The 18,311-nt window shown below is 43.4% G+C and overlaps 1 protein-coding gene across 2 annotated transcripts in view; it reads right to left on the bottom strand.

Annotated features, from left to right (window-relative positions):
* The window catches only part of STXBP6 (syntaxin binding protein 6), a 246,261-nt gene extending 228,268 nt beyond the window's left edge, over window positions 1-17,993 (bottom strand). Inside the window, exon 1 of one of the 2 annotated variants that reach the window (XM_090270177.1) lies at window positions 17,494-17,993. The gene's annotated coding sequence lies outside the window, so the exon portion shown is untranslated. The remainder of the gene's footprint in view (window positions 1-17,493) is intronic. The other variant, XM_090270178.1, reaches the window with a different exon arrangement.
* Between the last annotated feature and the right edge of the window lie 318 nt (window positions 17,994-18,311).

Here is an 18,311-nt window from a genome sequence, read left to right as displayed (position 1 = left end):
AATCCTGATTTCCTATGCAAATGCAGAGTAAAAAATCATGAGTCCAAGGATTCACCCCTCAAGAAGACCAACGTGACAGAGAAAGGACAGTGTGTTTCAACACAAACGTAATCTCCTCTGAGTGGAAGTTTGTCCAGACCAGACATAAAATATTGGTGCACTTCAAAATTATTTATTCATACATACAAATCATATTGCTAGCTTCGGTAAACATTATTTAGAGATCCTATAAATTTTTATATTAATTTTACAAGACAAAGTCATTGCTTAGTTTTCCCCTTGTGCTGAACCAATTAAAACTTTACTTACCATAAAGTATGGAAATAACTTCCAGGAGAGAATAACTTTAACTTTTCATTTAAAATTAAATTTTTAAAATGAAAAATCTCAGAAATATCTTAAAGTTCTAGAAAATCACCATAAGCGGAGGAATGGAAACTATCAGAATTGAAGAGTCCTGAGTTTACTACTGTTTCATGGTAGAACTGTACAGCCTCAGTTTCCTTATCTGTAAAATGGGATACATGGAAAATACATAGAGAGAAGACAAAATGATTAATTATATACTTAAGGCCTTTACCAACTAAAAAATAAACCATGTAGTTCCAAAAAAAAAAAAAAAAAGAGGCATGAGAAAACAAACAATTCAGTGGTAAAGACATAAAGACATATACTAGTGTTCCAGAATATGTGAAATGACAGAAAAAATAAAGAGGCTTAAATATATAACCTAAAGACAATAGAGGAAAATAGACCAACTAAAGGCAAATCATTCTGAACAAGTTCACATAGTGAAAGCATTCTATTCTGTGAGGGGAAGCACTATGGGAGCACAGGTTCCAAAGACAACCGCCACACCAGAACTATGCTCTGTCCAGTCCTCAAGAAGGTTGACGGTGATAACTGCCATCATCTTACACCTATCTACACTGAGGATGGAAATTAAGAAATCATTTGTCCCCTGCATACTCTCAGTCCTGGAGTTGTGACTTGCTTTGAGCACCCCATCACCTGAAATATAAACCAACCTTAAAAAAAAAAAAAAAAAAAAGGCACCTAGATCTTTTACTCACCTCTCCCTCAGTCTTGTGACCACTCAACAGAATCACATCAACCAAAAACTCACCCACTGACTAATCATTTTATAGAAGGACTAGGTGAAAAAAGAAGCACAGGTGTTTGTTTACCTACACATGAGCCCTGTCCAATAGACATACACTCCATCTACCAAGAGTCAACTGTCGTCACCTGGCTGGTGCCCTCTGAGCAACAGCGCCCACTAGTGGTGGGAAAGACTTGGGGGGGGGGAGCACAGATGAATAGATACCTTCGATTAGTGTAAAACCGTCCGTATCTCAAAAAAAAAACTTATCAAATATAACCCTCACAGCCATCCCAAAAGATTGGTGCTATTAGGCTCATCTTACAGTTGAGTCTAGTGTAAATGAAAAATATAGATTTTTCAAGTGCTGAGAGATTCAAAATGACTAGAAATGTTTCCTGAAAATTGAAGGCATATCTATACATGGCTAAATGCCTCGGGGGTTCTACTCCAGCTATGGAACTTTTCTTTTGCCTCAACAACACTAAGTGGTACATGAACTACTGTTTCCCACCAAGCACACATGAAATCATTCTAGAGAAATCTCTCCTATTCAAATAATACAGTAAACAAAAGCTAAGTATCTACTATATAGGTTACACTATGAAGATCTGAAATTAAATTAGAAAAATATCTTACTATGCAAGGGCCTATACTCTACTTGAAAAGACATAACAATATCTACAAAATGGCACTACTATCATCCAGTCATATAAGCTAGAAACCAAGGAGTAGCTCCGAATACCTCCATCTTTCTCACCCTGTACTTCCAAGCCATCACCATATCCAGTCATATCACTCTCTATTCTTCTAAACATCGACCCGTCTCTCCATCTTTACCTCCCTGGTCAGGTGATCATCATTTCTTCCTCAACTAATGCAAAAACTTCTATACTGGTTCCCCCACTTCTCCTCTTAGACCCCTACAATCCATTCACCCATTTTCTTTACTGCAATCAAAGTGATATATTGTCAATTGGATCACTTCAAACCCATGCTTAGAAGCCCTCATGACGCTTGGGAAAAGATGGTCTCATACCCTTTATTCTACATTCTCAGTCACACGGGCCTTCTTCTGTCCCTTACTCACACCATGGCCCCTTTCACAACAGGGACTTCGCACATGCTGTCACCTCTGTAATGCCATCCCCTCCCTCTTTAACTCTTACTCGTCCTTCAGGTTGCTGCTCATCATCACCTCCTGAGGAAGGCTGCCCTGATTTCCTTAACTAGGCCAAACCCCTTCAAATATTTACCTTTCCCATAAGCACTTAGAACAGTTGTCATTTTACATTTTATGCAATTATTTTTGTGTATAGATTTTTTTTTTAATTCTATAAACACAGAAACCTTGTCTGGTTTTGCTCACCATGGTAGCTCGTTACACATACAGCAGTCACTTTTGTTGAATGAATGAAGAGACAGAGATAAGATCAACATAAAGAAAAATGGAAAAGATGGCCTGATAAAGATTCAGCTCAATGGCCCCTGGAGGATTTGAAACCAGACCTCTCACCTTTTACAAGGGGTCTTTCCTGGGAATTTCTCCAGGTCTCTTTACCCCAGCGCAGCACTGTGACATGGTGTTCATGCGAGGAAGGGAAGGGGAACTATAATATCTTTATCTGTCCTTTCTCTTCTCCCAAGCGCAGAGATAAAATAAACAAGGAAAGAAGTGGGACTCCACCTAGAAGGAGCTTGGCCCTGTCTGCCTTTGACAGAAACAGGGCAAGGAGGGAGTGCTAAAACTCACAAGCCTACTGAAACAGCTGTTCTGGGTAAAACTGCTCTTAAGAACCCCCTGACAAATAGCACATCATCTCTATGGAAGCCTTTTCAGGATGTAGGTCAGTACCCTTAAACAAAACAACTATCTCTCCTTCTCCTTCAATGTCATTAGACCTCTCCTCAAAATCCATTTCTCCCTGGAATCTGCTACAATGAATTTCCCCATTACTCATCTAAATGGAGCATATTTAAAATTAAAATGCAGGGGCTGCCCTCAGTGATGTACTTCCTGCTAAGAAATGTCTGACCTTTCCTCTTCTGATATTCAGTGCTGCCCAGCCCCTGGGGCTGCTCACCGCCTCAGTAGAGCACTGTGGGGTGGTCAAGAGCCCGATCTAGAGTCTCAGTCATGGGCTGTGGACCCTAAGAACCAGGGACAACTTGTGTGTACCTTGATTTCTGTAAAACGGGGAGAATGACAGAACCTAATTAACAGAGTTGAAAGATCCATGAAACAGTGACAGCACTGGCACATCACATGTGGGTAATTAATATCACATTAAGGAAGCCTCAAGTAGTCACTGACACAAGCTCCTTATTCCCAGTCCAAGAGGCTTGTTTAAAAACAAACAAAAAAACAGAAAAAACACTTCTCAGGAAAAAAAGGAACTTTAGACCCTTCCTTGTAGCTGTAAGACAACACAGCGACCTACAGGGAGACAGTGTTTTCTGTGGCTCTGCCAGAGGCAACAGTGGGATCCTGACCTACATCCTAGTTACACACCCAGGAACTAGTCATTAGTTACACACACTCAAAAAATAAGGATGTGGGCGGTTCTTTACTCCTCTTTCACAATGTATATCTTGTGTTTACTCAGTGCCCTGGAAAATTCAAAAGACAAAGCACTATTTATAAGTGCCTTTCTTTTGACAGGAGGTGAATAATAAATTCAGACGTCCACCAGCAAAGTCCAAATCTGAGGTGTACAAACCGTACACATGCAAAGGATACTATAGTCTGCTAAGAAAACAGATAAGGTGACCACACGGGGTATTCACAGTCACTGGGAAAAACTAACTGCTCCTTAGTAACAACACCGGGCTCTTCACTCTTGCTCTGGCATCCTCTATAGGAAATACATTGCGGTGAGAAAATAAATATCTTACCAGAGGAGGTTTTCATTAAAATGCCCTCACTTTTTATCTCAAGCACCTAATTTATCCAGGAAAAACTGTGACTATGAATGAAATAAATTTCTAATCTGCATAGGAAATTATTTGGTCATCTGGTTATCCGTGACCTAGGGCTTTGCTCTGATGACCAAGGCTGTGCAAGATACAGGTGCTAAGAATGAAGAAACCATTCTACTCTGCAGTCTCAAGAAAAGTCCAGAGGCTTCTCTCCTATGGCTTTGAGCCAAAAAAAAAAAAAAAGGTTTTAGCTTCTGCCTTCTACATACTCAGTTTTTAGACCACACTCCCAATCTGAGTGGAAGAGGGCCAGCGTGTTGGGTTCCACAAGCCAGGAAGGGTGAGAACAAGCCTCTGCAATGGTCAAGTGTATTTCTGGGTCTCTGCCTGGCCCCTCACATCTCAGGGAAAGATGGATGCCCCAAGGTCTATCTAAAAACAATCTTCCCAGGGCATTCTTTTCAAGGATAATTTCTGAAGGTCTTTAGTAGACACCAAAGCCATTAACCCCCTGTGTTTCAGAGAAAACTAAGGGGTGATTTTCTTCTAAGATCAGGAATGAATAAATATTAAAGAATTCAGTAAAATTCTGCCCCTATTGGTCAGATTTTATACAAGTATTCATCTGGAAAGAGACTATTTACTACACAGAATATAGTTTTCAACAGTGACAATATTCGATAACGTGACTTAGAGTACTTCCTGGGTAGCAGCTTGCCAGCCAGGAGGAATAAAGAACAGACAGCATAAGACCTATGGGTCAGACTATGAGTCCAGGCAGGCCACAGGAAGGCCCTAAAGCCTGACTCCCAGCTCTCCTCTCCTCTCAGATGCCCAGGAGGCAGAGGGTCCCCGTTCCTGGAGGTCTATAACAAGACATGGTGGGACCCAGACTTTCACCATCTGCATTTTTTTTCTGGCTGCAACAGGTTTGTAATTCCTTTAATACCTGTCAGAGGTGAGGGGGCAAGGGGCACAGTACTATGTTTCACTCTTAAGTGATGCTCTTTCTCTTTCTAAACATCTTACTTTTCATCTATAAAGTGGAGTATCCACAAAAGTAAGTACTCCATAGGTTATTGCAAAGATTAAAAGGCAACAGGAAAAGAAGGCTTCTCATGCAGTGCCCTCTTCCTCCCTACTAGTGTCTCCACACTTCACCCAAGAAAGGAAGTTCCATCCCTTTATCGGCAAGCCTTAGAAATAATGTTTTGGCTTTTAAATCACCCATGAAGCACCCTCTTTATTCACTGGACTGGGTTCTGAGAGGTCTTTTGCTTTTCCCCAAAATCAAATATATGTTCAAAGCGCATTTTGAAATCAGTTAAAAATATCCAGAACAATATACTCAAAGCAATTCCAAAAATGTTTTCTGCAGTACTTTTGGAGTTGGTCTACAATCTTCCAGAGTGACTTCCATAAAAGGCAAGCTCTTTTGTGGGTTCAGTGCTTTTAAGCTTCCAGGTGATCTCAGAACTTTACAATTCTCCTGGACCACACACCCTGGAGCTCTCCAACTTTTCAGAAAGTTCCCTGTGAAGGGTTTTATACCTCTGCATAACCTCATCCTGCAGGCCTCTTACAGAAGAGGCCCTCCAGAAATTATGTTTGAGAATGCAATCAGGTATCACTGACAGGTGACTCCCATCGCTATAGATTTCAAGGATTTTCATAGGTGTTTCTCTGGAACTCTCGCTTTGTTTTCAAAATCAAAACAAACAAACAACACAATTGAAAAACAGGCAAGAGAGCTGAACAGACACTTCCCAAAAGAGGATATCCAAATGCCAATATCCAAATGCAAATATGCAAAGCTTCAAATGGTGCGAAGGGAGTTACAAGCGAAAACCATAATGAAAGGCCTCTGTACAAACACCAGAACAGCCAAAATTTAAATGACTTAAATATTGGTGAGAATATGAAGTAATGAATGGCACTCTTATCCACACCAGAGGGGAATATAAATTGGAATGGCCGCATTGGAAAGCTGTTTGACTGTATCTAGTAAAGCTGAACATACCCAATCACAGGACTCAGCAATTATACCCACATGCACACACACCAGAAACACATACCTTTGTGAACCGGAAGACACATACACATGAATGTTCACAGCAGCATTATATTCTCAATAGCAAAAAACTGGAAACAATTCAAATGGCCCTAATCAGTAATTGTGTTATGTTTATACAATGGAATGTAATCCAGCACACTGTGGATGAGTCCCACAATATTGAGGGAAAGAAGGCAGACATAAAAGAATACAAAAATATGAGTGTGTTTTTATAAAACTGAAAAACAGGCCAAGTGATTTAGTATACTGTTAGAAGTCAGGGCAGTGGCTACCATGGAGAGGGAAGTAACCAGAAGGAGCAGGCACAGGGGAGATTCTGGGGTGCTGGTGGCTCTCTTTCCTGATCTGTGTTAAGAATGGGTACGTTCATGGAATGAAAATTCACTAAGCTGTACACATGTAATTTGTGTTTCTGTATGCACGTTAAACTTAAAGAACATCATTTTTTAAAAAAGCAAATCCATCCAGGTGCCCTGTCCTGTGCAAAGCTAAACAAGGCAAACCAGTTCAACTGCCCATTGACATACATTTATTTAAGCAGCCAGGTCTAGTAGAAAGAGCAAGAGATACCAGGTCGTGCTCCCTCACCCGTCCCTGCCCCCAACTCCATCCCTTGTGAGCCCGTGATTCTCCTGGCATTGGGACTGTCTAGGCCTCGCTACTCTCCTGCATGAAAAACAGCTGGGTAATTATGAGATACAATCTCACTCCAGTGAGATACAATGAAACATTTTGTAGACCGTAAATTGGTATTCCAGTATTGATTCTTAAGACATCATTGCATACCCTAGCAGATGGAGTTGGAAAGCGGGGAGAACCTGAGGAGATTTATGGAGATTTTGAAGAGATTTAAGGAGTTACTTCCAAGAATTTTAGGGGCCAGTAGCATGGGTTCTTCATGAAACTACAAGACAAGCAGGAGTTATTACACTTTTTACTCTCATAGCTATAACACTAGAGCTCCTCTGTAATAAACTTTCCATCAAAATAGAGCACTTTTCCTTTTCCGCTCTCATTTGGTAATAATAAACAGTCTTCATTTTGAAAGAATCAAATTTCCTTTACCTTTACTCTCAATTTCACTCTTATTTCATCTTAAGCTTCTCCTTGACTGTCTTCATGCAACTTGCAATTCCTTAGTGTGTATCTCTTTAGATGCATTTCCTATGTCTCGCTCTGGGTCCCAGGTTAGGGACTAGGCCTATTTGAACAAGACAGTGCTTGGAATAGCGGGTGTGACCTTGCACAGACTCAGGGCTCCGTCAGTGTTTCGGGCCGAGCACTGGAAACCTCATCGTTCCTGGAGGCAGTCAGAAATGCAGAATTCCAGGCCCCTCTTCAGATCCAATGAATCAGAATCTGTGCCTCAACAGGGTGCCCAGGTGATTCATGTGCACAGAAAGGTTTGAGGAGCACTGACCTAAGTCACACAGCCTGTCACCTGGCAAGCTCAGAGGCCAGGGCTGGAGGTCACAGCCTTACCCAGATAACAGAGTTCATTCTAAACAGCCCCTGTGTGAATGGCTCTACCACAGGTGTGGGCCCATATGCATGAGCTGTGATGCTCTATCTATTAACTCTATTTTTACACACTCAAGAGTCCCATTTTTCCTGGAACTTAGAGGTGGGCAGAATGGGAGCAAAGGACAAAGGAGATGGAAAGAAGGGAAGATGGGCAGGTACATCGGTCCCATTTCTCCATAACTCAGGAAAGCCAGGGGGAGGGAGAGAAGGGAAATATGTGAGAGCTGAAGCAGGGAGGAAGGGGAGTCCACTTAGGCTAAGCCGAACTTATTGTGGAGAGCAGGAACCCTGACACTGGAGCCCCCAGGTTCAACACCCAGCTTGGTGACATGGGAGCTGCAGGACCTTAGACACTTCACTTGACCTTTCTCTCAGTTTTTTCAACTGTAAAATAGGGATAAGTAACAGTACCTACCTCTGGCAGTTGTGTGAATGAAAGGAATCAGTATTTGTAAAGTGCTTAGAGCTGTGTGCTATGTTAGCACATAATAATCTCTAGGGAAATGTTAAATAATAATAATAATAATATACTGACAGAAAAATTCATAAACTAGACAGTGGAGGAAAATCCCAGAAGAAAGTAGCTATCTAGCTCAACACATTTTTATTGATTCTCTCCTATGTGGCAGACATGCTAGGCCTTAGAGATATGAAAATAAATATCCCTGTCTTTGGAAGAATTCACAGTCTAGTAGGATTTGACAGTAAGGGCTATTTATAAACAAGGCACCTGAATTCAGGATTCCCCACTCAATTTTTAAAAAATCAACCACTAGATAGACCAGTGGGTAAGTGGTTGGCAATGTCAGAAAAAAATTTGATTAAAAAGAAAAAGTCTCATATTCCAAAGGTGAAATTGGGAGAAATGTCTGTTTTATTAGTGTTGAGGTCTTTATATAAGTGCCAAATTTCTGCCATCAAGGTAGTTTTTTTTTTAAACTATTATTATAGTTGCATAAAGATTTCATTTTTAAAGGACTGACCTCAGGAACACCCAGTTCCTTCTCAGCAGCGGGACAGCTTCCTTATTGCTACCTTAATGATAGGGTAGATTATATTCTTCAAGAATAATAGTATGTAACTTGTTAACTAATAGACAGTGCTGGCTTTCACCTTAGACTATGTGAGGTAACATATTCCTAGGCAGTCTCAAACAAAGAACAACTCACTGATACATACACACACACACACACACACACACACGCACACACACACACAACCTCTCTGACCACTGTTAGTTACCAACAGTGGTTATAAAAGGTGACAAGATTACACACATATTCACTCACCTCAGAAATCAGATTATTCCCATGACAGCACCACCTCCACCTTCTCAAAGGACAGTAAGTGTCAGTGAGGCCTAGCCAGTTAAACTTCCACCCAAATACCTTATCTTTGATTATTCCACGTGGGTGCAGACTCAGTTTAAATGCGCAGCCCAGGCACCTAACAAGGTGAATCACCTTGTTCCCTTCAAAATCATTAGTCATTAAAGACTCATACTGGTCAATCTACAAAAAAATGGTCAGATAGGAAGGTGAACAGGGCCTCGAAGGATGAAATCACCATCCTTAAGAAAGCAATGAATGTGAGGCAGTGAAGACTGGAAACTAGTTTGATTTACTGCACTTGTGGTTTTGTTAAAATCTTAAAAATAATGTTTCTTTATTTCCCCCAGAAGAAAGTGAAAAGGATTGTCCATTTAACTGAAATGCAAACACAATCTCTCATTTCCTCCCTTCAAATGACAAAACGGAGATAGAAACAGAACAAAAGTTAACAGGCCACAACTTACCTGTGTAACCCTGTGAGGATATAAATACCCAGGCCAGGACTGAGGGGGCCACAGAGCAGACTTTACAGATAGGTGCATCCTCTGAGAGATCACAGTGAGTGCCCTCACAAATGCTGTTCATTAGAGCCCCACACCAACCCCAGGAGGCAGCCCAGCAGGGGTTACTATTGGTTTCAAATAGCAAGGAAGGAAACTTGAGGCTCCCTGAGGACAAGCCACACAGGCTCAGGGTGGGAGAATTACAGTCAGTGCCAGGATTTAGTTCCTGGTTCTTCCCCTGGCCATACTCCATTAATCTAATTTAATTTAACCTATCCAAGGTTAACAGACTTGTGGACGATAAACTAATGAAATGCCCAGATTTTCTGAAGTAAAGAATGAAGCAAATATTTTCAACCTCATCCCAGAAACTTACCCCATGTTGCTAATGAAGCTTAAAGTTTTTGCATTTTAACTTCTTTTCTTTCCTCTGGTCTTCATAAGAGAGAAGTATCAGTGAGAGGGGAAGGCAGTGAGGCCACCCCTCCAAGGAAGTGCAGCAACAACTGAGCAGCTCAGAGATGACCCTCTGGTCAAATAGAAGCTAACTGCATAAAGGCAAAGAACCAACCTCTTGACTAAACATTATCCAGACTCAGCTGAGACTAGCACAGTGACTTTATTAAAATGATGGTAATCTGAAAACCAGTGAGCAAATTAATGTTGCCCTAAGAATTAGGATTTCATTATTCTACTTCCCCTTCATCCTCTCCTCACCCCAGTCTCACCCACACAAATCAAAAAACTCTTCAAAACATGTGGCTTTCTTTTATATATTAGCTGTTTTGTTCTTACCATGGAATTTGTATTCCTTGTGAGGAGAAAAAAAAAAAGGCAAATAATACTTAACATCTCAGGTGCATCATGTTAGACACTTTTCCAAGAGCTAGATCTTACTCGGATCTTACAGATACAAAAACTGTGGCTCAGAGGGTAATTACCTTGCCCAAGTTCCCACAGCAAATGAATGGTGAGCCACCTTTCACTTTTAACTCTGTCCCACTCCAAAGCCATCTTCTCCATACTGTATCAGCTCACACTCAGTGATCCATGGACCAGCAGCTTCTGCATCAGTGGGAGCTTGTTATAACCACAGAATCTCAGGCCTCAACGCAGGCCTGCTGAATCAGCACTTTAACAAGATCCCCAGGTGCTTCCTGTCCATGACTTGAGAGGCACAGACGCAATACACTGCTAAAGACAGAAGACATATCCCTACTGCGGGCACATCAGCCTCAGCTCCAGTGGTATTAAACCTCTTGTGGTATCATGACTCTTGGACCCAAATACATTGTTCTTGTATAATGCCCAGGACCATGTGAACCCCCGTTTAATACAGAGATGTTTCTAAAAGGTCTTGACAAAGTTCCATAAACAAATTAGAAGATGACACTAAAATGTCTACCACAGTCAAATCTTAAGGGAGAAGCTAAAGAGAAGTTGCCCAGTCAGCATTGCCTATTGCCCTGTGGTGGATCACAAAAAGGAAGCCAAATTATGGAATTAGTGTGTAGAGGGCAGTCCAGAAATACACTCTGGTCTGAAGACCACAAGGCATTAGTCGTGAAATCTATCCCACTGATTCTTTGAGTAACTTAGAACAAAACCCCTTTAACTCAGGGGAAGAATCTTTGAATGAAAGAGTAACAGGAAAATCCTAGGAGACCCAGTGACAAACAAGGAGAAAGGAATTATTATTTCGGTACTTTTTCCCCCGAAAGCAGAAAATTTAGCCTGAAATTGATACCCTACTCCTGGTTCTCGCTCACCACTTTTTTTCTTATTACTCTCCTTTTGCCCCAGTCACAGTGCCCTTCTTGCTGTTTTTCTTTTTTAATTGAGATATCCACACACCATAAAATTCACCAACAGTCGTTCCTCATTCCCTCCACTCCTGAGTCCCCTGCAAACACTAATGCACTTTCTATTGCCATGAATTTTCATATTCTGGACATTTCATAATAGAATTACACCGTATGTGGCCTTTTGTGTCTGGCTTTTTTCATACAGCATGTTATCCAGGAATTGTAGGGATGTACCGTATTTTGTTTATCCATTCATCAGTTGATGGGCACTTGGGTTATTTCCACCTTTGAGCTATTATGAACAATGCTATTAGAAACATTTGTGTACAAGTATTTTCATGAATATATGTTTTCTGTTCTCTTGGGTGTACACCAAGGAATGGGATTGGTCATGAGGTGAGCCTCTATGTTTGACATTTTGAGGAACTACTGTTTTACAAAGTAGCTGCACCGTTTTACATTCCCACCCACAATATAACGTACAAGGATTCTGATTTCTTCACATCCTCAATGACACTTGTTATTATATCTTTTTTTTTTATTACAGCCATCCTGGTGCGTGTGAACTGTTATCTCATTGTAGTTTTGATTTGTATTTTCCTAATGACTAATGATGTTGAACATCGTTTTATGCATTTATTGGCAATCCGCATATCTTATTTGAAGCAAAGTCTATTTAAATCCTAAACCCATTTTTAGCCCTGGCTGGTGTGGTTCAATGGATTGAGTGCTGACCTGCAAACTGAAAGGTCGCTGGTTCTGTTCCCAGTCAGGGCACATGCCTGGATTGTGGGTCAGGTCCCCAGTTGTGTGAGAAGCAACCTACCAATGTATCTCTCACACATCGATGTTTTCCTCCCTTTCTTTCTCCGTCCCTTTCTCTCTCTAAAAATAAAATAAATAAAATCTTTTTAAAAAAATCCGAAGCCCGTTTTTAAATTGGATTATTTTCTTGTTTATTAAGCTGTAAAAGTTCTTTTTTCTTGCTACTTTTTGAAACTCCAGTTAAGACTCCTTTTCATGGGGGTCTTCCAAGAACACTCTTTCCCCAAATACTCAATATTCTTCATCTGGACCTACATTTTAGTGAATTTCTCTGTAACTGGAACTACTACCCTCTAAAGGCTGATGAACTAACTGGTTCTTTCTCTCTTCCATTCTCATGCATCATCCCTGCTTGTTTTCAACCTGAGTGTTGTGCCTCCCCTCCTGTTTATCCACAACTAGCTGTCCTGTGCTCACTGGAAGCTCCCTCAGAGAATTTACAGCATCAAGAAAAGACCTTAACAATAGGTCCTTAGAGCACCACAGGTTCACTCAGTCTCACTGTACTAGGCATGGTCCTTATCTTATGTGCTCTGGAATTTACTTATATGCAGGCACAAGTACAAGTCTTCACCCTTCCGATCCTTTATAGCACCAAACTAAAACACCCCTTCTCCTGGACAAAAGTGCCATCTATCACCCACAACATTTTCTTAGTCTAGCCTCTCCATGGGGACTTTCTTAACCACCACAACTTAGCATGTTTTCTCTCTATTCTGAAATTAAAATAAAAAAGCAGTAAGCACCTAGAGAGTTCATTAATCCATTAATATCCATTTTTAATAATGCCCTTTACTGTAAGGATATTCTAGATAAACCTCCCCATCCAAAGATGGTGTTAAAGAACTTACTAGAATTGCTGAATGTGCCAGTTCAGTAGTGGAGCCCTAAAAGATACACACAAATCCTCAAAATGTTCTGTGCTCTGGGAAACATTAAATTGAATAAACACAACCAAGGTTTTTGTTGCTGATATTTTTAACTGCAGTACTTCTCAGAGTTTTTGATATGATGGTGCCCATGTGGAGAACCTCTAAGACAGGAAGAATATAATAGGGAGTGCTTGCAAATTGATTTGCCCTTTACAAAAGCACACCTATTAACATCCACCCCAACATCATTCTTCCAACATACTCTGGAAACTGCTGAGCTAATTCAATTGCTGCTCAATTCTATCAGCTGGAAAGCACTTGAATAGACAACATATTTTCACTGGGGTAAGGAACCAAACTTGCTTTGTTTTATCCAAATAGTATGCCATCAATTGGAAGTCAGTCTATTAACATGTCAGATTACAGAAAAAGAAAAAAGAAACCAGCCCTGGCTGGGGTAGCTCAGTGGATTGAGTGCTGGCCTGCGAACCAAAGGGTCACTGGTTCAATTCCCAGTCAGGGCACATGCCTGGGTTGCAGGCCAGGTCCCTTGTTGGGGTGCATGAGAGGCAACCACACAATAATGTTTCTCTCCCTCTCTTTCTCCCTCTCTTTCCCCCTATCTAAAAAATAAATTTTAAAAATCTTTTTAAAAAAGGAAGAAAGAAACCATACATTAAGTGTGTTCATAATTTTAAGAGCCATCTGGATTTCTGAAATTGGAAAATGATGAAGTGTGAAAAATGTTTATTAGAATTGAGCAAGTACACCCCAATTTTTAGTTAAAAAGCACCCTCTAGGAAGGCTGAGGAGAACAGTGACAACAGCCCTGAGGACCACAGAGAAATAAAGTAGCCTACTGACATCTCACAACAGACTTATCCAAGGGAGCAAAGCTATCATGTGACCATGTGCTGAGAAAAGTGAACAACACTGATAAGAAAAAAAGCTTCCTCTACACTGGAAAAAATCCTAGCAGTTAAAAGTATGGGTAACACCCAAAATATAAACATGAAGTTATGGGAAAGAATTTGAAAACAAAAATGTTTCCTACTCATGTTAAGTAGGCAAAGCCATTTAAATTCACTAGTAAAGGTTAAGATTTACAACCCAAAGATCGTTTCTTCATTGAGTGCTGATTAAAGTCAGGAAGACAGGCATGGGCCTTGCTGCCATATCTACTAAAACACTAAGTGTTACACTTGAGTTTTTGAATAGATTTCTGATTTGCTGATATATTTCTCTAGTGCTAATCATTTAAAAAATAAAAGCACAAATGTAAGGCTGAGATAAAGAATATTGGTCAGCTGGGACTCCATTTGGCACAGCAACACAAGACTAGTTTAAGTGCTGACCTCCTCTAACACTTAGTCCTTTTGGGGGCTACCTAAACCTATTCCTGTGTTAGGATGTCATCTCACAAATCCTTCTGACTTGAGCAGGATCCAGAAGCCTCTCTGATACGAAGCAGCTAATATTCAATGCCACAATCTAGGCCCATCAGTCATGGTCATCACTCAGCCCAGAGCCATAGCTTAGGGGACAAGGAGGATAGCTTAAGATTGACCTGTGCCCACAAAGTGCTTGATTATAAACTAAATCACACCAAGCAGCACTGATACTGCACAGTTGCCCCTGAAAGTTGGCCTTCTTCCCCCTTGAAGAGTGACAGAGCACCATCCAACACCACCATCCTCCAGAAGGAATAGAAGGCCTTCATCAAATCTGACCACTATGGGACATCTGTCATGGGGTGCACGTCACCTCCCCCAAGCCTGGATAAGCTCTCCCTTCAGAGAAGACACCACACTGCAATTATTTTTAAACTTGTTCATAAGTTCTTTAATCTTAACGTTCAAGCTGCCAGAACTTTACGCAACCTCCTCTCTACAACTGTCTGATATTCCCAAAGAAAGAAAATGGGGTAGTTGTTGGATTTATCAAAATCAGGATCACCAATCTCAGTCTACCCAAGAGTGACCTCGAAACTAAAGACTAAATACTTCACAGTACATAAAGAAGGGGAGATCTTATCTTTTTGTGTGTGTGTGTAAAATTGATTAATTTGAAGAGCAATAGGAATTATTAAAACTGGACAATGGTAAGTGGTACAAGGACTAGAAATATAAAATGCATTAGGCAAGTCTTAAAACACTCTGCCTCTATAGAGGAGATATTAAAATCATGGCATTTCAGAGCAAACCTCATTCTCTTATTATCTCTCACTCCCTAAGTCAGTGTTCTGTAGGTGTAGTTCAGGTGACTGGTGCTCATGTTTGAGAACCACTGCCCTGGATTTGGGGAAGATGCAGAGTGAATCAGGAGCCTGATGAAACCTTTACTGAGTGTGTGAGAGACAACCTCACCTGTTCTTGCCTCTGCTCAGCATTGACTCTTTACCTCACAGACTATCTCCCCAATGAGGGGCTGAGTCCTTAGTTCAAGGTCACTGTTAGAGGCCAAGCCAGAGCTCCAGCCCAGGGTCTGCTGACTTGTTCATCAACCTTGGATCTGAAACCAGGGACTAGGACTCTGAACATTGATAAGGCAGTCCCACTCTGTCTCCTGATCTACACCATACTGCTTCCCTCAGATAAATATGAGGACTAGGGCATCAAATGAGATGGACTTAAGGGAAGAAAAAAAGAAGATAAATAGCTACTCCAAACATCTTAGCAACTAAATCGCTTGGTAAGGAGTGGGCAGAGGGGAGAAGATTTAGATGTCTTGTTATAATTTTTTTTAATGGCTAAATTTAAAAAAAGAGAGAAAAGGGCACAGACACAGTAAGGCATGAATAGTGCTTTAAAGTTTTCTTAGCACTTTTCATTTCCATTATCTCACCCAAGTCTCACAATAACCCTGCAATGAAAGGAAATAAAGTCACTAGTAGTCCCATTTGACAAGAGAAAAACTGAAGTTTAGAGCGGCTAACAACGTGTCTGTCAGCACAGTCATCCCCTGTAAAAAGCTACAACTTGACCTCAGGTCTATCTGGCTCTAGTACGTATGTGCCCACACCAGGTGATTTTCACATCTGGAAATGTGCCCCAAAGCAGATTTCCCCTAGGAAAAAACACACAGAAAAACGTACAGCACAAATGGTGAGCCCCTAAAACATGGTGCTTGAGCAGTGTGTGGGTGCCCCTTTAAGAACTTAACACACAAACCCAACGGCCAAGGTGTTCAGCCAAAAAGGAAAAAAAAGAGAGGCATATTTCTAGCCTGCATAATCATTTCTGGACCAATTCCCACTAGCAGCCTCAGAGGCGCGGCAAACAGCAGCTCACTGCCTGGCTGAAGCTCCTCCACCCCCCACCCCCCCCCCTCACCCCCCGTCCCTCGGGTTATGACAGCACAGCTCTGACTCGCGTGCAGGCCAAACCCCAAAACTCAAAACAAGAAGTGAAAAAAGTGGAGCCAAGAGAAACCATCAGCATCCTCCACACCCTCGCAATCCACACAATGCCATTTCCAGGGTCCTGGAGTCGCCTGGAACAGGATCTTAAGGAGACCAATGGGATGAGGTGGACATCCTTGTAGACCCACTGGCCCTACTATTGATACTTCCCACCCAGCCCCATCAGAAGGATAATAGAAAGGGGAGAGGGTTCGTTATGAAGTCCTGCGGCCGGAGCACAGGGCAGATACTACCCAGGCGCTCTCTCCTGAGGAACAGTATGTCCACCCAAACTCTCCACCTGGCCCTTCCTCCAGGCCCTGTCTCTGAGAAGATGATGGCCAGGGGTGGGGTGGGGGGTGGAGGGGGCGGGCGGAAGAGCGGGGAGGAAAGAAAGTAGGGTGCTGTAAAACTAAGGAAAGGCTGGAGGAAAAATCGGGCTGGCCACCTAGCTCAGCCACAGTGCCCCACCATGTGTGTGTGAGGCTCCATTCCGGGGCGCATCATCTCAAAAGCTAACACGGAACCCGGCGCCCTTGGCCACGTCTGAGGTTGGGGAGGGGGCATCGCCCTAATAAGCGCCCTGGAGGCAGGCAACCGTGCCCGCCCGGAGATCCGACATCAGTTTTGGCAGGAATTATTTTCCTAGAAGACGCCAGGGAAGCGAAGCTCTGGGTGGTTCATGGATTTCAGCGGGGTGGAGAAGCTCAGCCCAGGGGCGCAGCGACCCACTCAGTTCCTCCACACTGGGGGCTTCGGGCCGCCCCCTCGGGACCATAGTACCACGGGGACAATGAGGACAAAAGGGCTCCATCCTCAACTTTCTCGGAGGAAACTGCTCTGCTCCGCGGCTTGCCCGCACGCCGGGTCCCAGGTTTGGGGGGCAACCAGGGACTCGAATCGCTCTGGGCGCGCACCAAGCAGCTGCGCCGGGGAGCACAGCCCACTATCGCGCCGCCCGCCAACTTGAAAGCATCTATCTGAGCGCCTGCCTACTCCTCCGGGCCCTCAGCGGGGTCCTTGTCCCGGCCTCCCGCATCGGACCGTGCGCCGGGAGCCCCAGTCGCTGCGGCTGCTGCAGCCGCATCCCCCTGGCCTGCCTCTGCCTTGCCCGCCCGCTCCCCACCCCCGGCCCTACCGTGCAGTCCGGCTCGTGCCCCGGCAGTGCCAGTGCGCTGCACGCGTCCCAGAGGTGAAGCTCCTCCCCGGGGGCTGCCCCGCGCGGGGCTCCCGGCTCCAGACAAGGCTCTGCCGGCTAGGGTACAGGCTGGCCGCCTCTCGCGGCTCCCGCGCCGGCTCTGGCTGCCGCGCGCGAAAGGAGAGGGGTGGGGGAAAACTCCCGGCAACTCCAACTCCAAGAGCCGGAGCTCCAGCTGCAGCCGCGCGCCCGCCGGCCGCCGAGTGCGAGCGCTTGCGAAGCAAACCTGCCCCCGCGGGTGCCTCTGAGCATGCCCAGTGCCGCCGTGGGCGAGCCCGAGCGCCCCGGCCAGGGGCAGAGAGCTGCGGCTGGGGGCCGGGACCCGCCCTCCAGACTCCGGAGCGAAGGTGGTGGAGAGCCCAGGGAAGGCGCTGTGCAGGGTACGGGGCTCTGGAGTAGACGGCCGGGGAGAAACAACGTGCGGAACGTGATGCAAGTTTCGTGGGTTGTGAGAAGTTTGTCCGCTAGGAAGGTGAGCTGTTTCTGTAAGCCTCTGTGCAATACTGTATGCGAAGGACAACAAGGAAAACATTTATTCTCCAGGAGAGAACGAACGAACCCAGCAGATGGGTATTAGCCATTGCACCTTCATCCCCAGGTCGCAAACTGAAAGAGCTCATGGGACCTGCCTGACAGGCGATGTAAATGAGTAAACCGTGTAGGAGGTGGTGCGCACTAGACAGAGCTTAAAAGGGCACACCGCTCTGCTCTAAATTGCCCATTGATATCATGGAAGAATTTGGGCCTACTCTTTCTGG

This window comes from Furipterus horrens, unplaced genomic scaffold (genome assembly GCF_987537825.1).
Source record: "Furipterus horrens unplaced genomic scaffold, mFurHor1.1.pri manual_scaffold_3, whole genome shotgun sequence".
Taxonomy (NCBI): Eukaryota; Metazoa; Chordata; class Mammalia; order Chiroptera; family Furipteridae; genus Furipterus; species Furipterus horrens.
This window is presented reverse-complemented; position numbering and strand designations above follow the sequence as displayed.